Below are 16,098 nucleotides of genomic sequence, written 5' to 3'. Positions count from 1 at the left end.
TTCTTGGTGGTACAATACCACATGCATTTCACCTGTTGATGTGTTTCAAGAATTCAAACTAGTAAATCCAGTCTAGACCCAGTAGTTAGTTCCTACCATGCATTGACCCATCTTGCTTGTCATTTTCCCTACAATCCCTAAGTACATAGGATGGTTGATTGCTAGCTACCTATAAATCAAAAATGCCTATACCCATTTATGTATTTGAAAACAGGAAATGGATCTACAGTCTGTTGTAGTCAACAGTAGGTACAGATTTACATGGCTGAACAAATTGTATGCAAGGTATCCTTTTCCTAAGTTTTTTGAATGTAAATCAGAGTGATTTTAATAACTTAATAACTTTGAAATTAAGAAGCTATAAAAATAGTTGGGGGAATGTACTTCATGAACAGTTTATAGAGTAAATTTAGCATTTATTCTTAGGGGCAACAAATAAATTTGGCCTTTCCTATTTTTCCAGGTTTTTGTTTTTGTTTTCTTTTTCCCTGTGATAGAATTAAGTCAAAGTCAGTCTTTTCTTTCAGGGGGAAAGTGAGAACAAAAGACTTTAAATGTCATCAGATGGAACATCACAAGCAGTGAAGAAACATTTTTAAAGATCAATTTTAAAAGGGCAAAAGACCATTTAAAAGAAAATCAATATGGAAAGAACAGGTAGTCAGAAGTGGCAATAAATTAAAAGTTCAAGCAAAATCAACTTTCTTGTCATCAGACTCTTATTCTGCACATCCCGTTTCTAGGTCATCTTTACCTGCCCTCTCAATTTCACATCAATTCCAACTAGCAGTGGGGTAATGACCTAATGAACATGGAGGGATCTCTTTTCATTTGAAACCTGGAGGATTGGTCTTTCCCCCAGAACATTAGGACACTGATTTTCAGCAAGGCATTTTCTCCTTTTCTCTTTGGAGCAGTTTCTGATTTTGACTCTTACAATCAAAATCTGACAATCTCAATTGCTCTGATATTTGAGTCTTCATGGCCTATCTCATCATCTTTTATATACCTGACCTTCTTCTCAGTAATTGCGTCATCTTCTGCCTGTAGTACCTTTGGGATTAATTTCTTCAGCTGGGCTTGCGAGGTCATTTCCTGGCCGCCATATCAAACCCACCGAAGCTGTCAGCTTTGAGTCTTGACCTGGTGTTCTAAATTCTTAAGGGAGCCTTGGGAATTGGTATTTCCTCCTCATGTTACTCTTAAGTACATTACACTTGCTGTGTGCTTTGACCCAATAGAACACAATCCCTTGTCTCAATCTATCTTTGTTCCTCATTAGTGGCAGTAGCTTGTAATAGGGTAACTACAAGGAGAAGATAAGGACCTGCCAAAGACCAGATAAAATTACTCATAGAATGTACGGGCTTCAAACTTATGCCTCCATGTTAACTAGTGTGTGTGTGTGTGTGTGTGTGTGTGTGCATGCGCGCACGCGCACACAAAGCAGTGCATTTTTAATTATTCCAGACCAAGTTTTAAAATATTATAACAGAAGAAAAGAATGAAAAATCACATCATTGCCCAAAATGACACTTTCTGGTGTGAAAAAGTAATGATCAGGGCTGGAATCCTTATAGGAAAGCTTATTCTATTGTTGAATGCACACAGATGTTAAAACTTTTTTCTCATTTGTTTGTCGTGTTCTTTTGTTGTTTTTGGTTTATATACCACATATCAGTGAAATCATAGGGTTCTCTGCTTTTTCTGTCTCACTTATGAGAAACAAGAACTCATTGACACAGACAATAGTTTAGTGGTTACCAGAGGGTAAAGGGCGTGGGGGGAGGGAGATGAGGGTAAGGGGGATCAAATATATGGTGACGGAAGGAGAACAGACTCTGGGTGGTGAACACACAATGGGATTTATAGATGATGTAATACAGAATTGTACACCTGAAATCTATGTAAATTTACTAACAATTGTCACCCCAATAAATAAAAAATAACAACTTTTTTCTGCTGTACAATAAATACAACTGCTTTGACTTTTGAAAGAACAAATGATAAATGATACCTAAGCTGTGTTCCAGTGAATTAATGATAGCACCATCCCTTTATCTGACAGTTGCTCAGGCTTTCACAGCAATTCATCTTGTAGCTTTCAGAATAATAATATACAAACCTCTAGTACCCAAAATTTTGTAGGTGAAATAAAGAGAGATAATGACTGGAAAAGCTGGATGCAGGTTATTTACTGTATGTGCGTTCTGCCCCTCTAGAGTAAGAGCACGAGAAGGGAAGCTGGGTGGCCCTGCCCTGCCTCTGATAAGATCACACTGGAATGATCTCCAAAATATAACCCGGTCCCTTTCAACAAACTGAAGAGGAAGACAGTTTCTCACCACAGACTTTAGGAAGGAATATTCTACTAGTGTTTAACAAACCTGTTTTATCTTACACCCTGTTCCATAACTTTCAATGTAACTACCTATTAGAGGCCACAGCCATTTACACATTGTCCCATATGCCCTTAACTACATTAAGAGAGATTGTATTGGTTTTTAGCCTTCTGTTTTTTATTCTTTTTCATCTGTGTATCCCGTTTAGAACTGTAATGGCAATTATAAAATTACATTTGTCCCCCTTTATGTGTGGTTTTGCTTTCTGCAGTCTCAATTACCCATGGAAATATTAAATGGAAAATTTCAGAAATAAACAATTCATAGGTTTTAAATTGTGTGCCAATTTGAGTAGTCTAATAAAATCTCACACCATCCTTCTCTGTCCCTCCCAGGGAAAGAATCATCCCTCTGTCCAGTGTATCCATGCTGTGTATACTAGCTACCTGTTAGTCACTTAGTAGCCTTTGGTTATCAGATTGACTGTCTCAGTATTGCAGTACTTGTGTTCAAGTAACCCTTATTTTACTTAATAAAGGCCCCAAAGCCATTCACATAACTTATATTATTGTAATTGTTCTACTTTATTATTTATTGTTGTTAATCTGTTAATGTTTCTAATTTATAAATTAAGCATTATCATGGGTATGTATAGGGAAAACAATATACTATATATACTATATATATGCTATATGTACTATATATACTGTATATATACTATATGGTAGTGGTAGATGGTAGTGGTTCCGACTTGTTCCCTTCTATTAGTCCTCAAAATTTTCTCAAAAATATTTTCATCTTAGTTTGCATCTTTTCATCAAAATTAAATTGACAATAAAACTGCTTCAAACAGAACAAATGTGCTGTAGACTAACAAATAACAAATGTGCTGTAGACTAACAAATAACATCATAACAAATAACATCATGAATTTAAAATGAAACACATGACCCCTGAAATCATCTATGTGGGGCTGATGTGCTAGTACTAAGGATCATGGTTACTATCTTTGAAAGTTGCTAAATTTAAAATTCATAAGTATAGAAATACATGAGTGAGTGTACGTGGGTGTGAGCATGCTCACACGTATGTGCATATATATGTGTGTGTCTAATATATGCATATCTGTATATAAAATGGAACAAAAAATCGCTTCTTAATTAAACCCTGATTCTTCTCCCCGGACATTCTTGTCCATTATTCTCCATGGTTCCTAGCACTAGCTTATTCTGTGTCCATCGTTATCATTATTTTTCCTTATCTGTCATTCTCCTTGGTTACATCTAAAGTGAAAGTTGTGGCTCATACAACCTGCTTTCTGCTGGAGCAAGCTTAGGATCCAGCAAGTTCTTTAAGGCTGGGCTTGTGGGGTTTTTGGCAATACAGTGCAATCAAAACTTAGTAGGTTTCTATTCATTCATCCATTCAAGATATAATGAACACCTCTGAACCTAACATCCAACCCCTAGATCTAAGTTCCACTACTGTGCTCTTTCTCTCTCTCTCTATATATATATATACATAGTATTCAGTACTATCTGTGTTTTCAGGCATCCAGTGGAGGCCCTAAACTCTATCTCCTATGTACTACTTAATATAAAAATTAAGAATTTCTGTAACACAGAGCAGGAAAGGATTTTTCTAAACTAAAGGCAGTGGTCATAAATGAAAAGGTAGGTAGATTTGATGACATTAAAAGTAAAAAGTTAAGTACATCTGAAAACCATGAACAAAATGGAAGGTAAATTAAATCGAAAAATCTGTTCAGTATGAGAAACAGAGTTAATGTGTTTAATATAAAAAATCTCTTCAAATCAATGAGAGAGAAGCTCCAATTAAAAAAAGAAAAAAACAAAGGCCATAAATAGGAAATTCACAAATAAAAGCCATAATACATAGTCAATATGCATATGAAAAACTGCCCAATTATCTTAGTAGTCACATAAATGCATTGGAAAACATGCTGTGTTTGTCAGATAGACTAAGAATTCTTTCAGCAGCTTTCTCAGTGTTGCTGAGGGTGCAGGGAAATAAACATTCTCATATACTGCTGATAGAAGTGTAAATTGGTATAACTTATCTTGAAGTCATAGTAGTCATATGTATCAAAAGTGAACCTAGGAATTTTACTTTCCAGAAATAATGCTAATGGAATAATCATGGGTAAGCATAAAGACAGAGATACAAAAAACAATATTTTCCAGGAGTATTTAAAATAGTCAAAAAGTGGGGAAAAAAAGACTCATACCACCACCACCCCAAGTGTTTAGGGAAAACGAAATGGTTTTAGGTAATCCTTGATTCTTTCGAATGTAGAGGTGTTTGGGAGAAACAACTCCCCAAGCCTTAGGGGTTACCTAACATTCCCTGGTCTTGCCCTTGTCCTCCTGGGGTCCTTCATATCCCAGGAATGATACTCCAGTTTGGCTAAATTATATCTGTAGAGTGAATATTTTTCTGTCATTAAAACTGATATTAAAGATAAATATTTAATGCATGGAAAAATGTTTATAATATGTGAAATGAAAAGGCAAGATACAAAGTTGTATATACAGTAATTAGATTTTTATAAACATATAATTGGAGTCTTACAAACCTAGCAAATTTACTCTAAATTAAAATGTTTATCTCTCTGGTAGTAGGTTTGAGGGGGCATTATTTTCTTTTTACAATTTTTCTCATTTTTTTTTTAATGTTGAACACATTACTTTGTAAACATTTATTGAATACAATAATACGTCTAGAAAAGTATACCTATTATAAGTTAATTGCTCAATGAATTTCTGCAAACTGACCACACCTGTGTAACTGGTACCCAGTTGAATATACAGAACACTATCCGCTCATTGTATGCTCACTTTAAATCATTATCACCACCTCCACAGTGATGATTAACCTGACCTGACTTCTAATAGTGTGGATTAATTTTACATGGCTTTGTGCTCATTTAAATAGATGACGTCATATAATTGGAAATCTTTTGATCTGGCTTCTTTTGCTAGTCTTACTGAGATTCCTCTATGTTGTTGCATGTAGTTGTAAATCATTCACTCTTATTGCTGTATGTTATTCCTCTATGGGAATTATATACTACAACATATTTATCTGTTTGATTGTTGATGGCCCTTTGGATTCTTTTCAGTTTGGGTCTATTATAAATAGTGCTTCTATGAACATTCTAGTGACTGTTGTACATTTGGTGAACATGACTATATATTTCTGTTGGATGCATGAGAGTAGAATTGCTGGGTTTTAGTACATATTGCCCGTTTTCTAAATTTGTGCTAATTTATACTTCACCAGCCATGTTTGAGTTTTTGTTGCTCTACTGTCTCATCAAGCACTTTGTATTTCCTGTCATTTTCATCTTAACCATCCTCATGGTATTACATGGTGGGTTTAATATGTATTACTTTAATGACTCAGGTTGAGTGCCTTTCCATATATTTATTGCTCATTTGGATTTTGTTTTTTTGGGGGGGGAATTCAAGGCCTTTGATCGTTTTGATTTGGTTGGCTGTTTTATTGTTTTGCAGGAATTTCCAAATACATTCTGGATGCAATGCATTTGTTGGATATATACTTGTATATTGAGAATATATCTTCCCGTTCTATGAGTTGTCTTTTTAATCTGTCAGTGATGTCTTTTGATAAAGAAACATTTTTAATTTTAACATATTTCAAATTATAATTTTTCCTGTCATGGTTGATACCTTTTATATTTATACCTACTCAAAAGTCATGAAAATGTTCTTTTATCTTTTCCTTAAAAGGCTTTACTATTTTTCCTGAACCACTTAGATCTTCAGTCCTTCTACAATTGTTATATAGTGTGAGGTAGGAGTCAAGATATTTTTTTCCAATATGGGTATCCAATCAACCCATTCCATTTATTGAAATGTTTCTAAGTTTCCATTTATTGTATGTTTCTAAGATTCTTTCATCATTACACTATCATCTTTATCATAAATCAGGTGACTATATATACATGTATAATTATGTTATCTGCAAATAGAGACAATTTTACTTCTTTCATTCCAATTCTAGTTGCTTTTATTTCTTTTTTCTTGCCTGATTGCTCTATTTAGAACTTCCAGTACTATGCTGAATAGGAATAGTGAGAATGGACACTCTTGTCTTGTTTCTGATCTTAGAGGGAAAGCTTTCTACCTTTTACCTTTGAGAATGATGTTAACTATAGACTTGTCATATATGGCCTTTATTATGTTGAGATATGTTCCTTCTGTGCCTAATTTGTTAAGAGTTCTTATCATGAATGGACATTTAATTTTGGTCACATGCTTTTTATGCTTATTTTGAGATGATCATATGATTTTTTATCCTATTAATATGTTGTATCATACTGACTGATTTGCAAATATCGAACCATCCTTGCATCCCTGGGATACATCCCACGTGATCATGATAAATGAAACTTTTAATGTGCTACTGAATTTGGTTTGCTAGTATTTCATTGAGAATTCTTGCATCTATATTCATCAGGGTTATCGGTTTGTAGTTTTCCTTTCTAGTAGTGTCTTTTTTTTGTTTTGGTATCAGGGTAATGCTAGCCTTGTAAAATGAGTTTAAGAGTGTTCTCCACTTTGAATTTTTAGAAGTGTTTGAGAAGAATTGGTGTTAATTCTTCTATAAATATTTGGTGAAATTTACCAGTAAAGCCATCTGGTGCTGGGTTTCTCTTTGTTGGGAGATTTTTGATTACTGATTCTATCTGCTAACTAGTAATTGGTCTCTTTTGATTTTGTATTTCTTTCTAATGCAGTCTCAGTAAGTTGTATGTTTCTAAGATTTTTCCATTTCTTCTACGTTGTCCAGTTTGTTGATGTATAGTTGCTCATAGTAACCCCTCATAGATCCTCTGTATTTCTGTAGTATCAGCCATAATGTCTTCTTTTTCATTTATAAATTTGTTTATTCGCATCCTTTCTCTTTTTCCCTTGGTTAGTCTAGCTAAGGCTTTGTTAATTTTGTTTGTCTTTTCAAAGAACCAACTCTTAGTTTGGTTAATCTTTTTAATTGTTTTTCTGTTTCCATTCTTTCTCCTCTGACCTTTATTCTTTTCTTTCTTCTGCCAACTTTGGGCTTTTTGTTTTCCCCTAGATCCTTAAGTCATAGAGTTGCCTTGCTTATTTGGGATCTTCCTTGCTTAATGTAGGCATTTACTTCTATGAACTTCCTTCTTAGAACTTCTTTAACTGCATCCCTTAAATTCTGGTATATTGTTTTTCCATTTTTTTTTTTTATCTCAAGAATGTTTTTATTTCCCCTTTAATTTCTTCTTTGAGCCATTGGTTGTTTAGGAGAGTGTTGTTTAATTTCTATGTTTTCATGAATTTTCCAGTTTTCTTTTTGCTACTGATTCTAGTTTCATGTTGTTGTGGTCAGAGAAGATATTGGTATGATTGCAATCTTCTTGAATTTGCTAAGACTGTTTTGTGGTCTAACATATGGTCTATCTTAGAAAATGTTCCATGTGTGCTTGAGAAGAATGTGTATTTTGCTGTTGTTGGATAGACTGTTCTGTATATGTCTGTTAGGTTTATTCTCGAAATAAGAAATATGTATTTTTTCTTCTTTTGATAGAATCTCAGTGTATTAAGCATATAAGGATATTTTCAATCCTAGCTTTATATGAAATGCTCATATGTATTTGAAATTGATATTCAGGCATTAAGAATAAAGTACTCTTTGTTCTCATTATTGATATTTTTATGCTATTTGTATATTATGGTAACTTGGACCACTCAAAAGATCAAGAGTGTCAGAAAAGGCATTAAGCTATATAAACATTGAACTACTCGGCCTTCTAAAGGCCAAGGTCAAATTATCTAGTAGCTTTTGACTGAAGCTGAACTTCAGCTGAATTAATTCTAGCAATTATTTTATTTTGTCAAGGATCATGAGCACCTTGTTTTATTTATAGTTAAGTAACTCAAATGCCCCAGGCTATTTACCTAGCATATTACTCAATTCAAAATAGTTTAAATCTCTCCCTACTTGATGCAAGAATTTCAATATTTTACCAGCTTGCCCTCTTGCATACTTTTTTGAGTGCGTGAGATACTCCAAGACAGTTGTTATTCAACATCTTAACCAGCTGCCTGGCTCTGCCCCACTGCATCATTCTTTTTTTTTTCTTCTTTTTTTAAATTAGTTTCAGGTGCACAAAACAATGTACTAGTTAGACATTTATCATTTATATCCCTCAAACAGTGACAACCCCTCTCCCCCCATCCACTATCCCTCTGACATTGCACACAGCCATTACATTTCCACTGTCTCTATTCCTAATGCTGTACTCCCCTTCTTGTAACTATATGTATATATAAAATTATAGTTGACATTCATTATTGTTCAGCTTCAGCTTCAGGTGTACAGTGCAGTGATCAGGCATCTATATCTCCCCTGAGGTGGACTCCCTAATGAGACAAGTGACAATTGGATACCCTACAAAATCTTTACAACATTATTGATTACATTCCCCAAATTGACTTTTGTAACCCGTGGCAATCTTGTGGTTATTGGCTGTGCTTTCTAATCCCCTCACCTTCCTCCTTATCCCCACCCCCACTCCTACAGTTTTTCCTTTATGTCTCTGAGACTGTTTCTGATTAGTTCATTTATGTATTCTCTTCTTTATATTCCACATATTAGTGAGATCATATGGTATTTGTCTTTCTCTGTCTGAATTATTTCACTTAACATAATGTTCTCTAGGTCCATACATGTTGTTGCAAATGGTAAAATTTCTTTTTTCTTTATGGCTGCGTAATACCCCATTGTTCCCTGGTTGTCTAGTGGTTAGGATTCAGTGCTCTCATCATTCTTTTGTTGGCCAATAAGATTTTCAGCCTACTGCTGCTGCTTTCCCATGTATGGTTTTAACCCTGAGTGCCATTCTAGACTCTCACGCAATTCTCCACAGTAATAGGAGGATCAGCTGAGATGTTTGTATGACTTCACTGATGGCTTTTGGGATTAAAAAAAAAAAAATACAAGTGGAGAACTCCACAGTTTTTACTAGATATGGAGGTTCTCTGAGTTCACAGTCCAAAGCCTTCTGCAGGAGTTCCCTATTGTAAAGTCTTCTCTGCCCAGGCTCAGGCCCATCTCCATGTCTCAGGGATCAATTTACTTCCCCACAAAGGAAATGCCTGGAAAAGTCTCTCATGTTTGTCCCCTAGGCCCAGAAACAGTCATAGTCACATCCTTTTAAGTGTCTCTTTTATGCCTGTCTAAATCTTTTTAGACTGACAGTGAAAAAATCTCTTCCTTTTGTGGCAATCCTGCACACATCCACAGAGGTATGGTCTTTTCCTTTAGTTCCTAAGATAATTCAGAGCAACATCAGTACTCTCCCCAAAGTTGAGTTTATTAATATGAAATGATCCCAAACATGGGCTTATGCAGTATAGTCCAGTTTGAGGTTCAGCATTCTCAGGATGTTCTTATTTCCCAAGTATTATGCATTCAAGTCCTTCCTGGCTTCCAGTCTCCACCCATCTCCTGTGGTTAAGTGCCTGAACAAGAAAACACACTCATCTCCCAATATCTAACAAAAAGTTCTAGGGACAATACAATGTAAACCCACTTACAGGGGAAAACATGGAAAAGAAAAGATAATTTATAGAGATGCAACAGAGCCTCAGTGAAAACATCCTTTTAGGTGATCACGAAAAGGAGATTAAGCTCCTTGGAGCCTTATGATCTCCATGTCCATGCTTTATTTTCACATCACCACTTAACTGAAAGATCCTCTAAGATGTTTTCCCCAAAACAAAGGAGCGGTGTGCCCCCAAAACTGAATTCGAATAGTTTCCTCAAGGGAAACGGAACTGCTAGAAGCATTACAATGTCATTTTTTCTTATTCAGCAATCAGTGTCAGGATCTCTTGGGATTCACTTTAGGCCAGAACACCCCATTACAATCTATTTCACTACCACTCAGCAAAGTGTCAGCAGGTGATCAGAAAAAAACAAAAAAAAAAAAAAAAAACATCTGAGGCAAATGAACTGTATAGTGAAATCAAATCCTAAGCAATAATTTCAGTCCGATATAATAAAGCTAAAAAGCTGTGGAAGTATGCTCAGAGTACTTTGGGGACTGTTGTGCAAAGACTTCTCCATACTCATTCTCCTGAAAAAGGAGCAGCAGAGTGATTGCTTCTTCTAGTTTAAGCTCCTTGTTTTTAAGTTCTGTCCTGCGGGGCACCCTGCTCGTGGCGCCATGTGTTGTGCGGGGCGGCCTGTGGGGGTCTCAGCTCCCGCTCTCCACATAAGAACGCAGGACATGGTGAGGCCAAACAGGAACACCCACGGAGCCATAAGTAGGGGAGTCATATCACTATATTCTTGCCGGCGGCATCTGCCTCTCTGCAATCCGCTTTTGCTGGCCCCCATTTTTCTCTGCTAGCGTAGCCACAGCAGTTATATTAGTGGCCAATGGCTTACGGGTTACAGCTGACGGCCAACTAGCCACAGCTGATGGCCATCTGATCACAGTTGATGGCCATTTACTACCCGAGCCAGCACCTTTCTATGTGAGGCCGAGAGCCTGGAAACTGCTTTTTGGGGCTTTGTCCCCACAAGTTCATTGTTGTATTTGTTTCTTTAGCCACCATAGGCCAAAGGATAGTGTGTTTTTATATATTCATTGTTTAATAAGTGATTGTCTAGTTGAATTGAAACAAATATTGTTTGCCATTTCTGGATCCTATTATGAACTAAGTACTGAAACATACCACAAAATGAAGATACACTACTGACCTCTTAATTTTCCCAAAAACTGTTTAGGGAAAGGTGTTTTTTGTAGCCTGGTACCCAAGAAGTCAACTTGTTACCCTCCTTTGAAGTAGGAGTTTAGGAGTCAGGCATTGGCAACATAATGAAGTGGGCAAGAATCAATGTCAGTCCTGAATCTCCTCCATCTGTGTGTTTTCATCTTGCCCAACCCTCCCCCCTGAACCCAGTGCTTCATTCCCTGAGGAAGCCGACTGTAGGATAGAGCAGATAGGTAGCACATGGATGTTGGCACAGGTGTGCCCAGGTTAGAGTGTGGCCTATCCCAACAGAATTTGAACTTGAACCTTTTTTATTTTTTTTCAATTAAGGATGAAGGACTTTGCCCTAAATAATTAGGATTTTAGTTTTCCAATGAGTGGTTGTATTTTTTTCCTTTGGGAATGCACTGTTATTACTATTCCTGAAATCTCAAGATGCAAATAGCTGTGTACTCAGCCTACCTGTAAGCTACCATTATTGGAAAATATTGACCTGGGTTACTGTGTTCACAACTAGTGCTACACACAACACACACCCACACACAATGCATTTATTTATTCAGAAAATATTTATTAAATGCCTACTTTGTACTAAACATAGTCTTAAAAGTTGGAGATACACGGACAAATAAAGCATAATTCTTATCGCCACGGAACTTGAAATCTGACAAGGGAAGAACATGTAGACATTTTTACAACATTTATAACACTCTATTGTAATTTCCAGTTTTCTCTGTATTTCTCATTAGACTGTAGGGTACCCTCATGTTGGCATCTCATCTACCCTATTCACTATGGTTTCCTTAGCCTCCAGCTCTGTGCCTAGAGAGTCAATAAACATTTACTGAAACAAGTGAATAAATACATATAAATGTAATAAGACTATATAAATGTTATAAAATGATAGAAGTGATTAAAATGATAATGCAAGGTTGGGTTCCAGCCTTGCTATACAAAAAAACAACAACATGCTTTAGGAATGCAGAGATAAGAAGAGATCCTGGCAAGGGGAGCATCATTAGGACTTCCAGAAAATGCAGTGAGGAGGAGATTATCTTGTATTTGGCAATTAAGATGTGTTTATAGTGACTTTTCAAAGAGAAGCACTAAGATTAGAAAGGAGTTGTGATGTTCAGATGGTTAGGGGTTAAGGACTGAATGGGAAGTGGATAAATCTGGTTGATCTGGGTTGGAGGATGAGATAAGAAATCCGTGGAGTGGGGGTAGAGCCTTTTTACGCTTATGTAGAAAGTGAGGAAATCTCCTTCCATGTTGTCCATCTGATGCAGCAATTCTGTATCCAAAAAAAAAAAAGAAAGAAAAAAATTTCTCCAAATGTGTAACAGAGATGTCTTTACCTTTGAATCAGTTTGCCGTTATTTTCAATTTATTATATATATTATATATATTATATATATAATTTATTATATAATACATATATAATATACATATGTATTATATATATATATATTATATATATATATATATATATATATATATATATATATATATATAAATTGGATAACTATGCAGGTCAGGGTCAGTCATGGAGAAAGTTGTTATATTATAAAAGTTTCCTGATGTATCACATCCTGGATATTTAAAAACCACCCCTTAGATAGTCACTGATTATCCCATCAACTCTTTCCCCCAAATGCAGCAACTCAAGGACCAACTCTTTCGCTCCTTGATCTGCATCAAAATCTTATTCTCTCATGGATGTTAAGTTATTGGCCACCTAATCTGATAAAATAATACCAAAAGAGCATAGAGTACTTAGTCTAGTCCTGATTTCTCTTGCCTTCAGATAAGCCTGCATGGCAGTCCAAAGCAGAATGCTTAAAATTGGATACCCCTGAAGGTCCTTCTGCCCTATGCAAGTGAAACATAATTTAAAATAATCTGGTTTAAAAAAAGTTTAAAAAGAAAGTGAGATTTTTCTCTCTTCCTCCACTTAAATTCACTGTTCCATTCCCCTTAGCCAAAAAGTTGACATTATAAATGTTATCACTGCCACACATATTATAAGCCTAGAAATTATATCATCTCAGACCATAGTGGATGCTGAGACCCTGATATCTTGCCTCTTCACCACCTCTAGGTCCTTTTCCCAAGACCTCTGGAACTAAATATATTTTCATTGCAAGTGGATGTTAACAGGAGTTGGAGTGATTTTTCCCCTGAGAGGGAAGGAAATGTGGTGAAGCCAGAACTAGGATTCATAAATTGGGACTTGGTGAGCAGAATATACACCCCCTCCCAGTCATCGCTTCCTCCCTGGAGTGCCCCTGAGTGTGGTGTTGGAGCCTCGTGGGATCATCTGTGAGTGAGAGTAACTTTGGGAGAAAGTAAAATAGGAATAAAGATTATGAAGGGTGCTGGTATACTGAAGAGGATTTTACAGGACAATGCTATAATAGCCATTCATTGGATTTTACAGGTTGCTTTCTAACTACTTAAAATATGTATATTTAAACAAATCTGAAGCATGATTTATTTCTAGGACAAATAGCAATCAGAAAAGCACAGGTAAGCAGGCTTTATCTTTCATAAGAAAATATGAAGAAGTCATTTTTTTTATATTTCAAATTTAAAAAGGAACATTATAATGTACGCCCTGTTTCTGTGTTAATTAGCAACATGCGTAAGGTCGCCCACCTCTAAAGAGGTTAAATTTTAAGATCAAAGTGTCATCAGTCCTCAGCTGAGTCAAGGATCTTAGTTGCTTGGGTTGAAATATAACATTTAGACGTCAGTGATTCAGTGAGATGGTGCCTGACCTAGCCTTGCAAAGTTAATGGTTATTGGTTTTCTTTATGTTTTATAAATGGATTCATTTTCTAGATAGACCATGATGTATTCATGATGAGCTCATTTTTCAAATTATCTATTTATCAATTAGTTCAGTTAATTCTTATGATAAATGTTAATATTTTAAGAGAAGGCACAAAGTAATATGTTTGAACATAGCTTTTATATGGCACTGATATTTTCTAAAGTTTTATGAGGAAAATGGTTTTGTGACCTCATAATAATTTAGATTTAGGGAATTAGAACAAAAATATTACTATCTAGGCAGTTCGAATAACATTTCATTTATAACTCGGCTACAGGAATTGCTTAAACCTGATTTATGTATAGTTTGAATAAATTTTAGGGAAGAAAACTGTCTTTGTGGAGAGTTGAAAGGAATAGATTCATTTAGAAAATTTTGTGAAATAGAGTTCCTTAAAATGGTGGCATCAGGGTAAAGTATTTATGGGACAAATAGGGTTTACATACCCAAATTAGCAATTTTCTAACAATTCTCTGTTGGTTATGATTTAGCCTATAGTATAATGCATAATGGCACTTTGCAATAAGGTGTATGGGTGTATGTGAAACTGAGAGTCTTCATGACTTCGAATAAATTTAGTTTTAAATACTAGCTCTGGAAATCACCTCTGTCTCTCCCTCCCCTTCTCCCCCTCAGAGACTAAGCCTTTCCCCCATAATCAGCAATCCCTGGGGCAGCAGAAGACAGTAGCTGGCACCTAACTAATAGGACCTCTGGCAGGCTAAAGATAACATCTTGACCTAAGTTATGTTTCTTCCTGAGCCCTAAGGTATAACGACCCCTTGGCTACTTTTCCGTGAGACCAGAGAGGGGAACTCCGGAAAGGACTTCAGCACTCTCTTCAAGTCCTGAAGAAATGATTCATCACTCTTACCTCACCTGCAACCACTCAGCTCCCAACATGACTCAGAACCCCTAAGCCATGCTGTCTTGTAATTTTGCCCTGTATAATCTGTCACCTACACGCCATTGGGGAGCCAGGTCTTTGAGCTCACCTGGGTCTCCGGGCTTGGTGCCATTCCCTTAAAATAAACCTTTAGTTTCTTTGCTGAAAACTCCTTTTTGTGTCTCACTTGGCTTCCATGCCCACAGGCAAATGAACCCCCTTGAGCTGGTAACATAAAGAAGGAGTCCTTCATGGCATACTGTATACATAGAACCAGTATCTATTTTTATGATCATACTCTGTGCTATAACTCCTTTTCTGAATTTTAAACTTTCAACTAGTGAACGCTACAAATATGGACAAGTCTCTACTTGCTCCTTCCTTTCTATAGAGTTCCACGCCAACTGAGATCAATGGAACTGCTCAAAGCCCCAGAGTTTTCGCACCGGAAGAAATCCCTCACAAGCCTGGGGCCTTTCTTTATCTGAATGCTTCATTCCTCATGGCACAGTGCTATCTACCTCAGTCAGTTCTTTCTCACACTTACCCCCTTTTCCTTAGTGTTTGCCCAATTATTCCCCGAATCTTGTTCTCCTCTTTCTTCTATGAGAGTGTCTTTTTTTTTTCTTCTAGTTGAGAACTGTATGCATTGTAATAATTACATTGATCAGTATGAAAATGCTGGTAATACTGGTATTACTAAAATGAAAAATTACATATATTAAAGTAGGATGGAACAAGATAAGAAGCCAAGGCTGTCTTAATCATCAGGTTCTTGAGGTACTGAAAGTCTCCTTTCAAATCGTCTCTTAGTTTATAATCTGTCACTTTGCCCTTAACTAAATAAGTGAAGGAAAAAAATCAGCACTTAAAAGTAAACAGAATTGTATCTTAGTCCGTTTCACTCTTTGCTATTTTTTTTCCAATATTAGTTTACCATATATTGTATTTCTGTTATTTTGTATTTTAGATGTTCTGCATTTCAACCTCATCAAAGATTAAATTGATGTTTATGGGCTAATCTGGAAACCTAAATACAGTTTGTTTCACTACATCTATAAGAAAATATGTTCAAATTCCCGTTGGCTGACTTATAAAGGGGCTTTTGGAACACAACCTAATGTAAGTTGCAGACTACTGTGTTTTTAGTCTTTGTTACTTACCTCCTCTCCAGGTTAGGACATGTGTCTATTTACAGGTGGTCAACTCCGTATGTATTATGTATACACTTTT

The 16,098-nt window shown here is 36.0% G+C and overlaps 1 protein-coding gene across 5 annotated transcripts in view; it reads left to right on the top strand.

The window, feature by feature from the left end:
* ZNF385B (zinc finger protein 385B) overlaps positions 1-16,098 on the top strand; it is a 387,935-nt gene that overhangs the window by 92,599 nt on the left and 279,238 nt on the right. Inside the window, exon 1 of one of the 5 annotated variants that reach the window (XM_081052523.1) lies at positions 15,836-15,987. The exons of the other annotated variants lie outside the window; for them this stretch is intronic. The gene's annotated coding sequence lies outside the window, so the exon portion shown is untranslated. Of the gene's footprint in view, positions 1-15,835; positions 15,988-16,098 lie in introns of those variants that run through there. 5 annotated transcript variants of the gene reach the window in all.

Source organism: Rhinolophus hipposideros, assembly GCF_964194185.1.
Source record: "Rhinolophus hipposideros genome assembly, chromosome: 6".
NCBI classification, from domain to species: Eukaryota; Metazoa; Chordata; class Mammalia; order Chiroptera; family Rhinolophidae; genus Rhinolophus; species Rhinolophus hipposideros.
Note: the sequence above shows the minus strand (reverse complement) of the source record. Positions and strands in the feature narration are given on the sequence as shown.